The 17,599-nt window shown below is 41.4% G+C and overlaps 1 protein-coding gene across 2 annotated transcripts in view; it reads right to left on the bottom strand.

Annotated features, from left to right (window-relative positions):
- The window catches only part of SCRN1 (secernin 1), a 62,156-nt gene extending 44,557 nt beyond the window's left edge, over window positions 1-17,599 (bottom strand). Inside the window, exon 1 of one of the 2 annotated variants that reach the window (XM_004456589.5) lies at window positions 17,071-17,599. The gene's annotated coding sequence lies outside the window, so the exon portion shown is untranslated. Of the gene's footprint in view, window positions 1-16,263; window positions 16,941-17,070 lie in introns of those variants that run through there. The other variant, XM_058296835.1, reaches the window with a different exon arrangement.

The raw sequence follows: 17,599 nt of genomic DNA, 5'->3' as shown, positions 1-17,599 counted from the left end.
ATGAGATCTTACACTCTCCTTCACCAAGAAAAATAAAACTGAATTTCAAAGAACTTCCAGTCACACATGCTAATAGAAAATATGTAGCAGGAAACAAATTTTTTAACCATTTATATTAAGCTTTGAAAAATGGAGTATGACCATTTGATAATGGGTTTTCTATCATAACTACACTCTACTTAAAAACCAGCATTAAAATAGGTAAAGGGTACATATCCAGAAATAGAGCCACGATTGATAGCCTCTTCTTTTCTTTTTAACTTGCTTGCTTTGTGGAACAATTCTGAATCTGTCTTCTGAGCCATGGGGACCAGGAGATGGGAGCAGCCCTGTTATCTATGGCCTGAAACTGAACTTGGGCTGTCTAAATCAGTGTTTTTCAAACTGCATGTGGTGGCCAATTTAGTGAGTAGAATCAGCACAGCATTTTTTTTTTTTTAAGCATTTTAGAAAAAAATATATGCATCTCACACAACAAGGGTAAGTGCTATTAAAATAAACTTTAATTTTAAATTCAGGTATATGTATTTTATATATATACACACACACACAAGTAAATTATGTAGTGGGTTGAAATACATATTTCTTACTGTTGGTCTCAAGCAAAAACTTTAAAAACAGCAGGCTTAAAGGGTAGGTCTGCTGAATAAGGCTGCTTTGTGGTAAATACCAAATAGGATTCTTGCAATGAGTTGGCAATAAACTAACAGTTCCAATTAATAAAACACTCCAATTTAAACTTGACAGGCATTTCCTAAAAAGTACTTGTGAATATTTTAAAGTACATTTCCCTGTAGTCTGTATATTTGTACAACTATGTTCTCTAAATTCTCAAAGTGGAATTATTTTAAACGTGGCATGCCACTGGAGAAGAGGAATGTTAAAACTCTGGAGGTTGGCATAGGATGCAACTTGTAAATATTAAAACATCTTGGGGGAGTGGATATAGTTCAAGTGGTTGAGCACCTGCTTCCCATGTACAAGGTCCCAGGTTCAATCCCCGGTACCTTCTAAAAACAGAAAACAAAACAGGGAAGCGGACTTGGCCCAATGGATAGGGCGTGCGCCTACCACATGGGAGGTCCGAGGTTCAAACCCACCGCCTCCTTGACCGGTGTGCAGCTGGCACATGCGCAGTGCTGATGCACGCAAGGAGTGCCAGGCCATGCAGGGGTGTCCCCCACGTAGGGAAGCCCCACGCGCAAGGAGTGCGCCCCGTGAGGAGAGCCGCCCAGCGCCAAAGAAAGTGCAGCCTGCCCAAGAATGGGGCCGCACACATGGAGAGCTGACACAACAAGATGATGCAACAAAAAGAAACACAGATTCCCGGTGCTGCTGACACAAGCAGACACAGAAGAACACACAGCGAATGGACACAGATTGCAGACAACTGCCGGGGGCGGGGGAGGGGCGGCGCAGAGAGAAGAGAAATAAATAAAAAATAAAACTTTAAAAAAAAAAAACCAAGTCTCATTGGGGAGTGGATAAAGCTCAGTGACTGAGCACCTGCCTCCCATGTACAAGGTCCCGGGTTCCTGGTACCTCCTTAAAAAAATCACAAAGCTGGTATCACCTTTGTGGTGGACAAAAGGATTCAGATGATTTAATAACTGGTATGTTGTGAAAAAGTATTTAAAAAGTATCTGGTGCTTATTTTCCCACAACCCCTGCCTCTTGTCCATTCTCAGTAAAGGTCACCAGTTTTCCTTTAGACTGGTGCTGTTCAATAATAAATAGAGATAATGGAAATATTTTATATTTGTACTCTCCAATACAGGAGCCAAGAGTACATGAGGCCACTGAGTACTAGAAATGTGGCTCAAGTGACAGAGAAACTGAGTTTTTAATTCATTTAAATTTGAATAGCCTCGTATGCTAGAGGCCACTGTATTGAACAGCAGATCTTTAGATATTCTGTCAACAACTGTGCTGAATTATCTCTAAGCTCAATTTCTAACCACCATTGTCCTTATCAAAATTCTTTTAGGACTCATGGCATCCTGCTGAGAACAAGATATAACTACTTCTCTGGGGTCTCGCTAAAGGAGCAGGAACTACCAGCATTCCCCGCCCTGGGGTGGTGACAGGAGGCTAGAGTTAAGTCTCGTGGGGATGGAGTACTGAACTTCTGTAACTAGGAAACCGCTTGCAGAATGTCTAGACAAGGAGGGAGGAAGCTGCCTGGGAGAAAAGGTCTTTGTCTTCAAGTTCAGTGTGTAGTTATTGAAGGGTATTTATGCTCTGAGCCAGGGCAGGAGCTTTCTTTCCCTGGCTGCCAAACAGTCCTGCCACTTTAGCTCAATGAGGCTACAATGTCCCTCATCAGTAGCCTTATATTGTATTATGAATGACTTGAGTTACCTGAGAGGAAGAAAATTACTGTCTATATAAACTATAGACTTATAAACTGTCTCTCAAATAACTGTGACAAAGTGCCTTTACTTGGAAAAAAGAAATGAAACCCAAATGTCCAGCTAGTATGCTGCTTTATGAAGGAGAATGGGTCAGTTTAAATTCAATGTCTGTGGATTATCACCTTCCAGAAAGGCGAAGAAGAAAGTATTTTATTTTGCTTACTGACAAATTCATTTTTAAAACGACTGACATTCCTATTGATCTGAAAATAGGACAAATGATATTTATAATTAAATTTTTGTTTGCCTATCTGCTATTGAAACAGTAAAGAATAAATGAAGTGTTTGGTTAAAGGAATAACTTAACCAAAAATTGGGATGTAAACCACAGCTGATGAAAGTCATACAAATTAGCGCAGACTCAACTCGCTCTACCTGAAAGAAATAAGGATTCTACTAAGTGTTCCAAGTGAAAGTTCAAGATAGTATAGCCTAACACAGTAGGACTCCAGTGACAGTGAATTCTAGCTTCTAATAATCAATTATTTGAATAAGGCACTAATGGAAGAAAGAATGTAGATGGTATTAGGGAAACAGGCTTTGGGGTCGACCTGGATTAGCATCTCAGCCCTGACCCTTTTTTTATATAAAAGACATAAAGATAGGTAGTATATTATCAGTCAGGGTTCTCCAGAAAACAGCAGCAAAGAGGATTTGGGGGTAGGGGAGGGCTTGGGAGAGAGATTTATTGTAAGGAATTGGCTCATATGATTGTGGGGACTGCCAAGTTTGAATTCCACAGGGCAGGCCACAGGCTGGAGATTCCTGTAAAGGCCATGTTGAAGTCTTGAGTGAGGCAGCCTGGTGTAGGATGGGGGTGGCAAGCTTCATATTTGTTTGGCTTAACCCAGAGTGTTAGCCTAGGTTGTGTTTTTTTAAGAACCTGAATTAGCAGTTTAAAATCTCCCAAAGAAATTCATATACATGTCTCCTTAAAAACTCAAAAGATCTGGCAACACTAGGCCCACTTTCTGCATGACGGCCAGGCTGGAATTAGGCCAGGACCCCCTCTCCCAAGGGCCTGTGCCCGCCACAGCACCCTCCACTCCCCCGACACTGAGGCCACAAGTACCACTCATCACCACCCTTGTGCTATTGCCCTCTCTTTTATTTCCTAATGCCTGGTCAACAGCACTCATTTACAGTCCCCGCTTGATCCTATACTTCTCGCATGCAGGGTCAAGAGAATGACACTCTTCAGAGACACACAGACCCTTGTTCACATCTTAGCTCTATCCACTAACTGTGAGAACCTGAAAATGGGAGGAATTCCCAATACATGAGAGCACCAGTGTTTGTAAAAGAATGTATGGAAAGCACCTAGCCCTGTGGCTGTATACTGTGGGTACTTGATAAATGTTCACTTTCCTTCTTCTTACTATTCCCTGGCAATGGGTATGCCAGGTTTGCACTAATCCCTACTATGCTTCTTCACCCACTCATCAATGGTTTGCACCTGGTACATCAGACAAACATTCCAAAGTACAAGTAAAATTTCAACTAAGGATCAAACTGAATCTGATCTAGCTTCTAGACCTAATTATCAATTTACTGGGAATATAAATGACACAAGGATGCAATCAGCAAAATCCAGACTATAATAAGGCAAATCTGGCTTCTTCAACAATAACAAAAATCTGCAAGAAAAAAAATTGAGACGCAGTGACTTAGGAGACATATCAACCAATTGCACTGAATGGAACTTATTTGGATCCTGATTTAAACAAACTACAAAAATAAATTTTATAAGACAATTGGAGAACTGTGAACACTGATTGGACATTTGATGACATTAAGTAATCACTGTTATTTTCTTAGATGTGATAATGATATTGTGGTTATGTCTTTCTAAAAAAGAGCTCTGTATCTTTTAGAAATACATACTGAAACATTTACAGATGAAATAAGATGAAAGAAATCCATCTGGGGAGGGAAAGTGGGGGTTCAGGTAAAATAAGATTGGCTATGTAATAATTGTTCAATCTGGGTGATGGCTACATAGGAGATTAGTCACTATACTGTTCTCTTTACAATTGTATACGCTTGGAAAAAATTATGATAATTTTTACAGTAAAGCACATGATGTTTAAAATTCTTTCTATGTTAGAAATAGCACTGGGCTGATCACTTCAAGGGAAATCTTTCCTTGGAGTTTCTATTTGGGGATTCAAGTAACTTCTGAGGAAGGAATACTGGGGCAGAGGGGATGGGGAGGGATTTTAGTTTTTTTAGTTTGCTTGGTATGTTAACGCACTGGGGGAAGAGAGCTGTCAGTTCCCTCTACTTGCCTTATTTCTTTTCCTCAAGTTTTATAATGTCCATCTCTGCTCACTGGACTGTAAGCTCAATGAAACAAGGACTTTAATGTAAATCCTGAGTTACCTGGCACGTAAGCATAGAGATTGGCACCTAACAAGACCTCAATAAATGTTTGTGGAGAGAATGAAGGGGCAGGTGCCATCTAAACTTCATCTGCAACACGAGAAAAAGATCAGGAAGCCTGATTTTGGCAAGGTGTTTCCATGCTACGGTTTGATTCATGGCATTCAAATTTGTCCAAGCATTAAAACAATCCGTGGATCTTGTTAAAGTGGCAAATTCCTGGACACCATCTACCCTCACCCCGACACTGGAGCTTCTGATTCAGTAGGTCCAGGTGAGGTCACGGGAAGGACATTTTTAACAGATGCCCCAGGTAATTCTGATTCAGCCAGTTCAGACTAGTGTATGATAATCCACTGGTATATGTTATTTAACCTCTTTGCTTCTCAAAAGCAGTAGTCTTTTTTTCTGCCTGGCTCTTTTTCATTAAGGAAACTTACAAACACATAAAAGCAGTACAATAAACCCCTTTGAGCCATCACTCAGCCTCAAAGCCCATCAACTTACTGCCATTCTTATCTCCCAATTTTATTCAAGGAAACCATTTGCTTTGATCTGAAATCAGCAGCAGCCGTCAGCAGCAGTATCTCTGCTTTAAAGATGAAGGTAGGTGAAGTCCATCCCTGGTTAACTTGAAGGAAGGGGATTCTATCTCCTCTCCACTGGTGTGAAAAACAAGGGTGTGTTTTCCCACCCTTTGGTTTTAGAATTGGGAAATTGGGGAAGCAGATGTGGCTCAAGCAACTGAGCTTCCACCTCCCACATGGGAGGTCCCAGTTCAGTTCCTGGTACCTCCTGGAGAAGACAATCAAGAGAGCAAGCTGGCACGATGGGCAAGTGCTGCAAGCTGATGCAACAAGATGATGCAACAAAGAGACACAAAGAGGAAAGACAATGAGAGACACAACAAACCAGGGAGCAAAGGTGGCTCAAGTGACTGAGCACCTCTCTCCAGATGAAAGGTCCCAGGTTCAGTTCCTGGTGCCTCTTAAAGAGAAGATGAGCAAGCACAGAGCAAATGGACACAGAGGGCAGACAGTGAGAGCAAATAAGGGTGGGGGATTAATTAATTACGTCTTAAAAAAAAAAAAGAATTGGGAAATAAGACTGTGTGCCAATCTGGACTGTTAAAGGTTTTTTAAATGTTTTACATTTTTCAATACTTTAAAGAAATGAAGTCTCATCCAGCTCTTTATAAATGCCTTTTTAAAAAAGTCTTCTTCAAAATAGGTAGAAGGTAAATCCTTTGGTTACTTTGATGTCTCTTCTGCCTTGGATAGGAAATGAGAATTTGTCCTAGAAAACAGAAGAGCTAAATATCATTTCATGCAGCTGAAAAGTTCTCAATCAGTAGGTCCTACTAAGAAAGGTCTTTTGGCTAATTTTTCTTACTAAATGAAATTATCACATTGATTTGTTATTCCTTTCCAAATACTACAATTTGGGTGATAAGTGGTAGGGAAATGAAGAGAGCACCTATTGAAAAATCAAAAATCAAAAACCCCAGGAAACTAAAAGCTACTCAACTTGATTATAACCCCAGATAATTTATTGGACCTTTGTTGCTATATCTCCTCCCTGCCACAAAGTACAGCCATTTAGATGATCAAAGAATTCAAAACCACACAAACAAATTTATTTTCTGTAATTGATCATGAAAAGCTGAGAAATATATAAATATGTGGGAACAAGTTGGTGAACTAAAAAGAGGTCTCACAAATGTATATATTGTATTAAATTATGTATATTATCTGGACAGATAATGGAAAAAGATCATAATGGAATGCAACAAAATGTTAAGAGTTTAGTATCTCCGGGTCATAGAAGCATGGATGATTTCTTAACCTCTTTATAAATGCACAAATTTTCAAATTTTTCACATGAAAATGCAGAATTCCTAATGAAAATATTTTTTAAAAGAGAAGGAAGATTTGAAATCAAAATAATTATTTACCCCAATCCATTGCAATTAACACACACAGCCCTGCAAAAGGGCAGAGACTTTGGAAAATAAAATAACTATTTAAACAAAAAAACAGCTCAAGCCATGGAAAATTTTAACTTTAGCCACATCCAATTCTACTTCATTTGCAAGGTATAGGTGCAATGAGACCTATGAATTAAATGGAAATATCTAATTTATTGTCTTGAATCATATGACAGACTAAAACTAAGGAAATGTTTTCTATAGTCAAATGGAATGTTATGCTTCAAAATCTACATTTATTCTTTAGATAAATTAGTGGGTAATTGATTACTTTACAAAAGTATTCTTCAAGTCACTCTAGAATTGCTCTACAATGCAAAATTTCCTTGCGTAGTGTTTCCCAATGTTTAAAGTAAAAAAATTTCATGGATACCTCCACCTAATAGTCATTGTGATTGGTTAGAAAAAATATGTATATAATGAATATATGTTCAAAGTTTATAAATACTTGTAATGGATTTGAATGTACTAAATGACAACAGAATCTATACACGTTTGAAAATAGTAGTACAGATACATATGGGCCATTATGTAGTCTGTATTCAATGTCGGGACAAATATGGATTCAAGGACCATTTGCAGGGAAGCGGATTTGGCCCAAGGGATAGTGCATCTGCCTACCACAGGGGAGGTCCAAGGGTCAAACCCAGGGCCTCCTGACCTGTGTGATGAGCTGGACCACCAGCAGGCGCAGTGCTGTTGCGCAAAGCGTGCCCTGCCCCGCAGGGGTATCCCCCGCGTAGGGGAGCCCCACGTGCAAGGAGTGCACCCTGTAAGGAGAGCCGCCCAGCGCAAAAGAAAGTGCAGCCTGCCCAGGAATGGCGCCGCACACACGGGGAGCTGACGCAGCAAGATGACGCAACAAAAAGAAACAGATTCCGGGTGCTGCTGACAAGAATACAGGCGGACACAGAAGAACACACAGCAAATGGACACAGAGAGCAGACAACTGGGGGGGGGGGGGAAGGAAGGGGAGGGGAGGGGAGGAGAATCACTTTCAAAAATTCCACCACATTCAGTGACCCTCTGTCCACTGCTCTGGTGCATTTAAATAGGGTTCCACTTTATAAGAATTTCAGGCTGCATGCGCATTTTACAAGAGCTCTTTTTAGGGATTTTTCCATGAAGGGGAAGAGAAGAAAGGGTTGGAATGGCATCAGTTCCTCATGGATTCAACAATTTAAAACCTGGGAAAGAATAAATAGCTTAAGTAGTATTCATTCTTCATTCAGTCTCACCAAATTAGAAAATTATAATCACATCAAGTACTTTTTAAGAAAGATGTTTTCTAATACAGAGTTGGCTGGAAGATAGTTTTCTACCTTTCACAGTAAAAAAAGAAAGAAAAAATATGCTTGCATGGCATTAATGATATAGGTTAGACCTGTGCAGTCAGGATAATCACTCTAAGAGGACACACTATGACTCTTTAAAGAGAGAGTCAGACAGACATATGAATTCTGTCACATGAATCAAGACAATAAATTAGATACTTCCGTTTAATTCCAGGTGTGGTTCCTAGGAATATAATGATAATGGAGATAAAGGAAGAAGAATCTGTTTGAAATAGGCAGGCGTGTGATCAGCTGCCAAAAGCATTCTCTGTGGGAAAGATCTGGGTATTACTTAGAGAGCCACATTTAGGTCCTTTCATTTCCTTCTGCTCTCATTTCTGACACTGCTGCCATTGTGCCCACTAATTTGGCAAGGTTGCTTTAAATTATGACCTTCCTTTTCCCACAATCTGTTTTCCTCTCCCATCTAAATAGCACATTATCTATTCTGATCTTTTCCTATTAATGTGATTTGATATGTACCTGTGAACTCTGTAAACTGGGATTTAAAAAGTTTCCCAGTCATTCTTAAAATGATAGTTGACCACTTAACTATCTGTCCCTGTAAAAAGTTAGCTAAACAGAGGAAATAACCTTATTTTAAGTAAGATTTAAAGCCTATTATGTGAAACCAGGTTACTTTATGTCTAGCAAACACAGAAATGAAAAATACTTTGCAAATATCCTTCAAAGCTAGAGCTATTTGCTGGGTTTTACCATTAGGAATTTATCCCATATTGTTATAAAAAAGGAACCTATATACATATAAATGAATATATTAGTGTACATGTACATGCATATGTGTGTGTACATATACATTTATGCAAATATAAGGATATACCACATGTATTCACATAGATACACATATATAAAGAGAGAGAGAGAGTGAGTGAGTGAGCGAGAGAGAGAGAGGATATAAAAGGGCCTAGAAAGATTAATATCTGAGAAAGGGGAATGAGATTAAGGGTGGGGATATGGAAATAGAAGCTTTAAATTTTACTTCATCTAGTTACGTAGTTTAAAAATTTTTTATACAGAATGCTCATATCATTTCATAGGTTTTTTAATAAGTTTTAAAAATCTGATTACTTTAGTGCTTAAGAAGGACACTTTAAAACATGTCAATTCTTTCAGGTCACTAGGGCACTAAGTGAAGTAAAAAAAAAGCTAAGGTTTTACTTTGGGGGGGGGGGGAGATATTCAAGAGAGCTTTTGACCACTAGATCATTTTAATTAGGATTTTAAGAAAGATGAATTACCAACATGCATTTTGAGCCCCTAACAAGCTCTATGTTCAGTCATGAGGGAAAATGAAGCTAAAAAGGTCTTTATTGCCTGGACGAAGAGGCACTCGTGTACACAACCAAGAGAGTAGGGCAGTAATCCCATTAAGCACTAGAAGATTTAGGTTAAATATATGACCATTCAGAAAAAAAAGAAGAGAACATTAACCATCTCATTCCTTCTCCCTGCTCCAGGCGAGGCTCAGGATGGGAGGCCCCCAGCTCCTCCTTTCCAGGCACCCTGACTGCACCCCCCAACATTCACCCCGTTCAGTCCATCCCCATCCCCAACTCAAATGATGCCAGAAGTTTTGGAGGGAGGGATTAACTGACACCTCACTTCTTGCCTTCCTGGAACTCATGGACCTCACCTGTTGTAATGAGAATGGGAGTGCATGCTCTTAGCCATCCCTCCCAATCCACAAGAGCACTGTATCCAAACCTGAGAGCTGCCAGGACATTTCCACACTAGGCCCAGATTGGGGTGGGCAAGGGAGTGAGGGCAAAGGGACAGAGAATGATGGAAAGGATATGCCGATCACTTATTACAGGACAGGCACAAAGTGTTGGTGGGGGTGGCTGGCCTGCCTCAGATATAATGCAGGTACGTAACCTCCCTCACCCCCAAGGGCTCTTTTCTACATTTCTTGGCTCTTCCACCTGCTTATTTCCCAAGGTGAACTTTTTGAAAAATTGGTGAAATGTTTCCAGAGTCCCTCTGGGCATTTGATTGGGATGATACTGAACTTAAAGATTCCTTTGACAGAGGAGTAAAAGAATCGTAATCACAAAATCTAATTTTATGTTAAAACATTAAGCATTCACTTAATAACATGCCATAATCGCATAATCCTATTATGCAGGTATTATTATCCATATTTTACAGGTGAAAAACTGCAGTAAAGAGTGGTTAAGTAACTTGCTTAGAGTCATATAAAATAAAGCCGTAGAGTGGGAACTCAGACTCTAACGCCAAGAGCCACTGCACTTAACCACCAGGCTGACCTGTCTCCAACTTCCAGACCATGAGCAGGAAGCATCTCTTCTTTGGTATGAGCTTTTCTCTCCGTTCATCACTGGAGTTCCAGAGTTTTCTTTATGGGGGTATCGCCCAGTTCCTGATAAATTTACTAGCAAGAGCTGTGAAAACCCGCAATGAGGATCATAGTAGGTCTCTATGGGAGAGATGTTCCTGTCCTTTGCTGGAAAGATTCAAAGCTATATGGAGGCAACAGTCCTTCCTAAAATCATTTATGGATTCAATATGGTAGCAATCAATATACCCATAGGACTTTTGAAGAAAATGGGACAAAAAAGATCCTGAGGTCCATCTGGAAAGGATATGTGGGATTGCTTAGTCATGAAGTTTCAGAAATAAAACTATTGAGGAGAGACTAGCTTTATGTGGTATTAAACTATAAAAAAAACAAACCATTATAACTTAAAAAATGTAAATGCTTACAAAAATGAAACCATAAAAATACAAAACATATGGGTAAATTTAAGAAAATAACATCAGAGAGAGAAAAGCCTATCTAAGTAAGAAAAAAAAGTCTATAACTCACAAAGGAAAATATTGATAGACTTAATTATAAACTAATTTTAAACTGCTTGCAGGGCAAAAATTTAAAAATGAAAAACTAGGAAATAGATTTGCAACTTACACAACAAAAGGGATAATTTCCTTACTATACAAAGGGGTCTTTGTATATTAATAAGAAAAAGATGAACTTCCAATGGAAAAATGTGCAAAGTAAATAAACAGTACTTCAAAGAAAAATTAGTACAGGGAAGCAGACTTGGCCCAGTGGTTAGGGCGTCCACCTACCACATGGGAGGTCCGCGGTTCAAACCCCGGGCCTCCTTGACCCGTGTGCAGCTGGCCCATGCGCAGTGCTGATGTGCGCAGGGAGTGCCGTGCCACGCAGGGGTGTCCCCACGTGAGGTAGCCCTACGCGCAGTGAGTGCGCCCAGCATGAAAGGGAATTCAGCCTGGCCAGGAGTGGTGCTGCACACATAGAGAGCTGATACAACAAGATGACACAACAAAGAGAAAAACAAATTCCCAAGCCGCTGACAACAACAGAAGCAGACAAGGAAGAGCATGCAGCGAATGGACACAGAGAACAGACAACTGGGGGGGGGGGGGGGCGGAAGGGGAAAGAAATAAAAATAAAATAAATAAGTCTTAAAAAAAAAAAAAAAAGAAAAATTAGTACAAACAGCCAGTATACTTACTAAAAGATATTCAATCTCACTCATAATTGAAGAACTAAATTAAAATAAGATACTATTTAAACATATGAGATTAGCAATGATTTAAAAAGTTTGATCACATTCAGTCTTAGTAAGTGTGTAGGGAAAGAGGAATTTTGGGGAATTTGGCCAAACCTGCCAAATTAAAAGTCATTTGTGTTAGTTACTTTTTGAAGATAAAATTACCTTTAGCACTATCGATTCACACCATAATGTAAATTACTTTATTCAATTATTTATACAGTCCTTTAAATTTTTCTAACTGATATCCAACCCACTGGGATCAAAGGGAAAAGTGGAAAAAAAAATAAAAAACAAAAAATAAATAAATAATTTAAAAATTAAAAATAAATAAAAAATTTTTTAAAAAGGGAAAAGTGGACTTATTGTTAAGATCTATAATTGAAGCTTTATGTCTATAAACAGAATAACTGCTACCATCAATCCTGAAATAACTAAATGTGGGAAGTGAGAGAGAAAAGGAAGTGGAAAGGTATCATACAGAATCTCTGACAAATATCACAGCTATAAGGAATCCTAGCTAGGGACATAGTGGACTAAATGTAAAGGTCCATTAAAGAAAACTGTCCACACCTTTTATATACATTTTGTGTTGTTTTCATGTATGAAGATACACATGTACTGATGCATCTTTGAAATGTAGCCACATTCAGACATTCAGACCAGCAAGAATTTCATTAAAGTCAAGAGCAAAACTGAAATTACGTCTCCTTCTATGAAATCAATAAGAGTACTTCCACTGGCAGAACCAGAAGAAGGGTGTGTGTTGGGTGGTGGGAAAGAGGTTCTCGTGTACAAGGTTATATAAGTAAAATTAATCTCAGCGTGTAGTATTTTAATAAATTAATATCAAGTATAATAATCCCTTGTGTTTTAAATACACCATTCTCACCCCATAGAAACCATCTTGTGAAGTTGATGGACAGCTCTTGTTCATCCCATTTTAAAAAGGATTCTGATAAGTGACTCGATAACTGACTTATGAAAGGTCATGCTCCTATTCAGAGGCAGAACCAGAGCTAGAACCCAGGTCCCTGACTTGCAGCCTGGGTCCTTCCTTTTTTTTTCTTTCCAGGTAGTGACTTTATTTTTTCAGTTAACATAACCAGCCCATGGTACAGCATACTCAATCAAAAAGACTTTCAGAAGTACAAGTCCAATGAAGGTAATATCCTTACTAAGTTACAAAACTTTGGCATATCAAGACAGTACTCCTTGAATACCATAAAATCATATTTTTGTTGGAGCCATATGTTATTTTATACTGATAATATTCACTCAAAAAATATCACTTAAGTACTAACTCTAAACACTGGTTTTTAATGGTGGTTTAGAGCAGAGCAAGTTCATAAGCAAACTACAGATTTTTTTTTTTTAGCAGGCACCGAGGATCGAACCCAGGATCTCACACATGGGAAGCAGGCATTCAACCAATTGAGCTATAACCGGTCATCTTATTTTGATGAGGGAAAACAGATGTACAGAATTTGGAAGGAACTAGTTACTTTCCAGGGTATTGCACAGATTTCTCAGCACTGCCCTATCACTATCCTAGGCACCATCCCACCACCACAACCTCTTGCAACCTCAGTGCCCATGACTCTGAAGCTTGAATCACCACACAGTGAGCTATTTATGCTTCATAAAGTCTCTTAACCCAGCAGTCGTAGCCACTATGGACTCACCCTCTACATCTACTGTGTCTCTGTCCTCCTTCCATTTTATCCCAGTCTTCTCTCTGCTTACCTGCCCGTTCTACAAACAGTATTATGTATCTCAACCAACCTCCACTTCCTGTTAATGAACAATATAATGGAAGAAAGATGTGAGCCACATATGTAATTTTAAATTTTCTAGTAGCCACATTTTAAAAAGCACAAAGGAGCTGGTAAAAAAATGGAAAAATGGATAGATAGATAGGTCAACAAATGGGTTGTCAGACGGATGGATAGAATGATATGGCAAATGTGGCAAAATGCTTAAAATTGGTAGATTTGGGTAGCTGGGGAGATGGGGTACGTTAAGTTCTCTGTATAGAGTTTGTATTATTTTTTAAACTGTCTTATAAGTTTGAAACTATTTAAAATTTAGAAGTCTAAAAAATAGTAAAGAAGCCAGTAAATATAAAGGTACATATAAATAATTTATCTTTTAAAAAAGGAACTAGTACAACTATATTAATAAAATATTTTATTTAACTCAATATATCCAAAATATTATTTCAACATGTAATTAATATAAAAAACTAATGACATAGTTTACATTCTTTTTTCATATTAAATCTTCAAAACCCAGTGTATATTTTACAATTCAGAAGAGACACATTTCAGGGGCTCAATAGCCATATGTGGCTATATGCTACTGAATTAGACAATGTAGAACTAGATTCTCATTCCAATGAAAATGATCCCAAACTTTCAAAATAACTGATTATTGCTGAATGGGAGTATTACAGGTGATTTTTAAAAAATAACTTTTGCTTATCTATATTTCTATTGTTCTATAACAAAAATGGCACATATTTTAAATATCTTTGGCATGAGTCTTCACATTCATGCGCTAATACAAACTATTTTATATGAATGGCAAATGCCTCACAAGCATCTCTCCACTTAAACTAACCAATCCTATCTGCTTCACTGTCTCACATTATTCTCCCTTTCCTGGTGTTCCATCTACCTTCTCACTCTGTGGGTCACTGGCTGTGAAGGTACAGGATGCCAGGAAGAATTATTTTTCATATCCTTACTTCCTCTGCACAAACACCAACCCAAGCACAAATTCTAGCTCTGCTTTGCTAGATCTGGGGTCACTGGTACATGACTCAGAGAAGAATTCAAATTCAAATTACAGCATAAAGCCTCTGTCCTCAGTGCTGTTTCTAAGTTATTTTTAAATCACTTTTACTTAAAATTAGATAAATTCAAAAGCTATTACATGTCCCCTTTTGGATCCTTTTTAAATCAAAGAATGTACTTCTTATCTCAAAGATTTTGACTAAAATCATGGTTTGGATCTTACATATAGAAGCATTCTGATCACTAGGTAAACAGAGTTTAAGAAGTCATATGGGCTTAAATTCAGAAACTAAGTGGTAGTCACTTACTTTAAATACCTATAGATTTTTAAAATTCATGTTACAGTTTGGTGCACATTGCTCAAAGTATTTGCCATCCTAATAATGACAAGTTTGCCTTTCCTACCCCCTAGCTTGGAAAGGTGGCAAGAGGAACCCTGGACTGGGGAGTTACAAAACCTGGCTTTCAGTTGCCAGGCAGCTAATATAGGACCTAGGGAGCCCCTGTACCCTGGTGGTTTCATAATCCAGGGCTGTAAAACGGGGTTCACAGCAGTGCTTTTTCAAGCTACTTCTAGACACTGCAACTCCTGACTGCCACTCCAAACCTTTGCATTAATCGTCCTCCTCCTTCCATTATCCCTGAAGCACTTTCCTCCTCATGCATCCCCCTCCTTCCTAAATGAGAAGATGGCTGGCAGCACAGCATGAAAAGGGAAAAAAAGGCTCTTAAAATATACATGCATATCCTAAAATGAGTCACCTTTCAAGAACTTGCTATTCTTCGGCGCTAAATCAGTTCTTCCCATGACACCTGCTTTAAGAACCTGGTATTTGGTATGTGCACTGTTCTTGGGTGATGTTTACACTAAACACCGATCTCTTTTAAGATCTACTTGCAGGTACAAAACAACACGGAAGTTATGCTACAGACAGACATCAGCAGCCAAATAAATCTACTTATTTGAGCCTGGAGAAAACCAGATCAAAATTCCAGAGAGTTTAGATTAGGTCTTTGTGCCAGGTTTTGGTAAGTTAGAGAAATTACAGCTCCCCAGACTTCCCAATTAACATCCCCAGAACATTGCAGCACCTTAAAATCTAGCCTTCCATAAGAATCAGACTCCCGAAAGCTGACAGCAGCAAGGCCTGCTGGGGCCTTCAGGCCCGCTGATCCCCTCACCCAGGCCTAAGCCAGGGGGCAGCTGATGTTGGCTGTAGTCTGTGCTGCTTCCTCCTTGCCTGAATTTTATATGCTGCCATTTTGAATCAACATAGGCTTCCTCTGCAGATGATGCATCTTCTGGCCAGGCTTGGAACACGGTAGTAGACACACACACAGACACACACAGACACACACACACACACACAGACACACACACACACACAGACACACACACAGACACACACAGACACACACACACACACACACACACACACACACCCCACCTGGAAGCAGGGCACAAGCTTAATTCAAGGCACTTGCAAGCCACAATTAAACAGAAAATCCATATTATCTAACAACTCTACGAGGTCAGCTCGGGGCAAATGACAGCTTCATAAAATGCAGATGGGTTTAATGGGCATTTTTTAAATCCCTAACCCGAGTTCTCTGCAATCCCTAAAGTTTAAGCGTCCTTCTCCAACACCCATGCTTTGCAGACCACATTCCTCTCAGACCTCATAAGTGATGTCTCCAAATAATGGGCTCCCGGCAAGTCAAGCGAACCAAGGAGGCCAAGACAAACGAGGTGGGCCGTCATCTCAGAAATACACGAATGCCCTTCACCTTTAAGCGCTTGGGCTCCTTGGCGCTGTCATGCTCTAAACCCCAGCAAAGAGTCCTCCCGGATGCAGCACGGAGGGAAGTTGTGTCAAATCCCACGGAGATGAGAGCAACAGCTTGCGCGTCTGCTCCGGGCACAATTCGGCGCTCGAGGACCAGGTGGACGCCCGGGGCAGGCAGAGCCCGGCCGAGCGCAGCGGGCCGCTCCAGGCAGCCAAGGCCGCGGGCAGCCCGCGCGGTAGGTGCGTTACTTCCCAGGCAGGTGCCTGGCTGCTTCAGCCACCCGCGCCAAGCCCGAGCGAGCACCGAACCCCCATCCCCGCGAGCAGCCCGCGGGCTTGGGCGGGGAGCGCCCGAAGGTGGGGAGCAGGCATACCCTCCAGCGGGACGGCAACTTGGATGCCAGGGAAAGAAAACACAGGAAAAGCAGCTTGGGGTTTTACAAGAGTTAACGAAAAGGAGGGGGCTGGAGAAGGGGATGGGGTGTCGAGAGCCGAGGCAGGTTCCAGTTAGGCTGCCTGCCCGAGCCCCGGGATAGGGCGTCCCTCTCCCTCGCCCCAGGAGCCAACGAGCCTGAACCCCTCTCATTCCTGATCCTGGCCAGACGCCGCCTCTCCGGAGATCACCCAGAGACCCCAAACCCCACCTCCCTGGGGCTTTCGGCCGGGGTAGCGTCACCCGCGAGTTCGGAGGCAAAGCGAGGCGAGAAGGCTGGGGAGCGACGAGGAGGGCTGGGGGAGCAAACCCGCCGGGGGAGGCAGGCGACCGCGAACGTCCTGCGCGGTCGCGTCGTGGCCCGCCGCGTCTCACCTGCCGGGCGGCGGGCTCGGCGCTGGGCTCGGCGGGGCTGCTGCTGGCGCCGCGGAGGGTGCGACGCTGCCGCTGCCGAGATCCCTGCGGCGGCCTCGGGGCTGGAGCTGCAGTCGCGTGGGCGCGGGCGCCTCTGGCTCCCCAGACTCCCTCCGCCCCACGGTAACAGCTGGCCCGGCTCACGTGACCTCGGGCCCATCCCGCCTCCCCCACCCACGGTCCTAGGGCGCCCCGCGCTCGCCGGGTCTGAGGCGCTGGGGCGGCAGCGCCGCTCTCGGCCTGGAAGGGGAGGAGGGCGCCTGGGAGCAACAGAAGCGCTGGAGAGAGCGCATCTCTCCCCACAAAGTGCCTCCCTCGTAGCTCTGGTTTTTTTTTCCTCTTTGGTCCTGGCCTGGGTTCTGGGTCTTTCCGAAAGGGAAAAGCAGGTGTTTCAGGAGCCAGGCCCCACTTCTTCCCGGCGCCTCTCTGCGAACCCGGATTGGCTGCAAACTCCGGGCCTCCGGGCCTAAGGGAGAGCCCCCCCCCCCCC

The sequence above is a fragment of the Dasypus novemcinctus genome, chromosome 5, assembly GCF_030445035.2.
Source record: "Dasypus novemcinctus isolate mDasNov1 chromosome 5, mDasNov1.1.hap2, whole genome shotgun sequence".
NCBI lineage: Eukaryota > Metazoa > Chordata > Mammalia > Cingulata > Dasypodidae > Dasypus > Dasypus novemcinctus.
The sequence above is the reverse complement of the archived record's forward strand: the minus strand, read 5'-3'. Positions and strand labels throughout refer to the sequence as shown.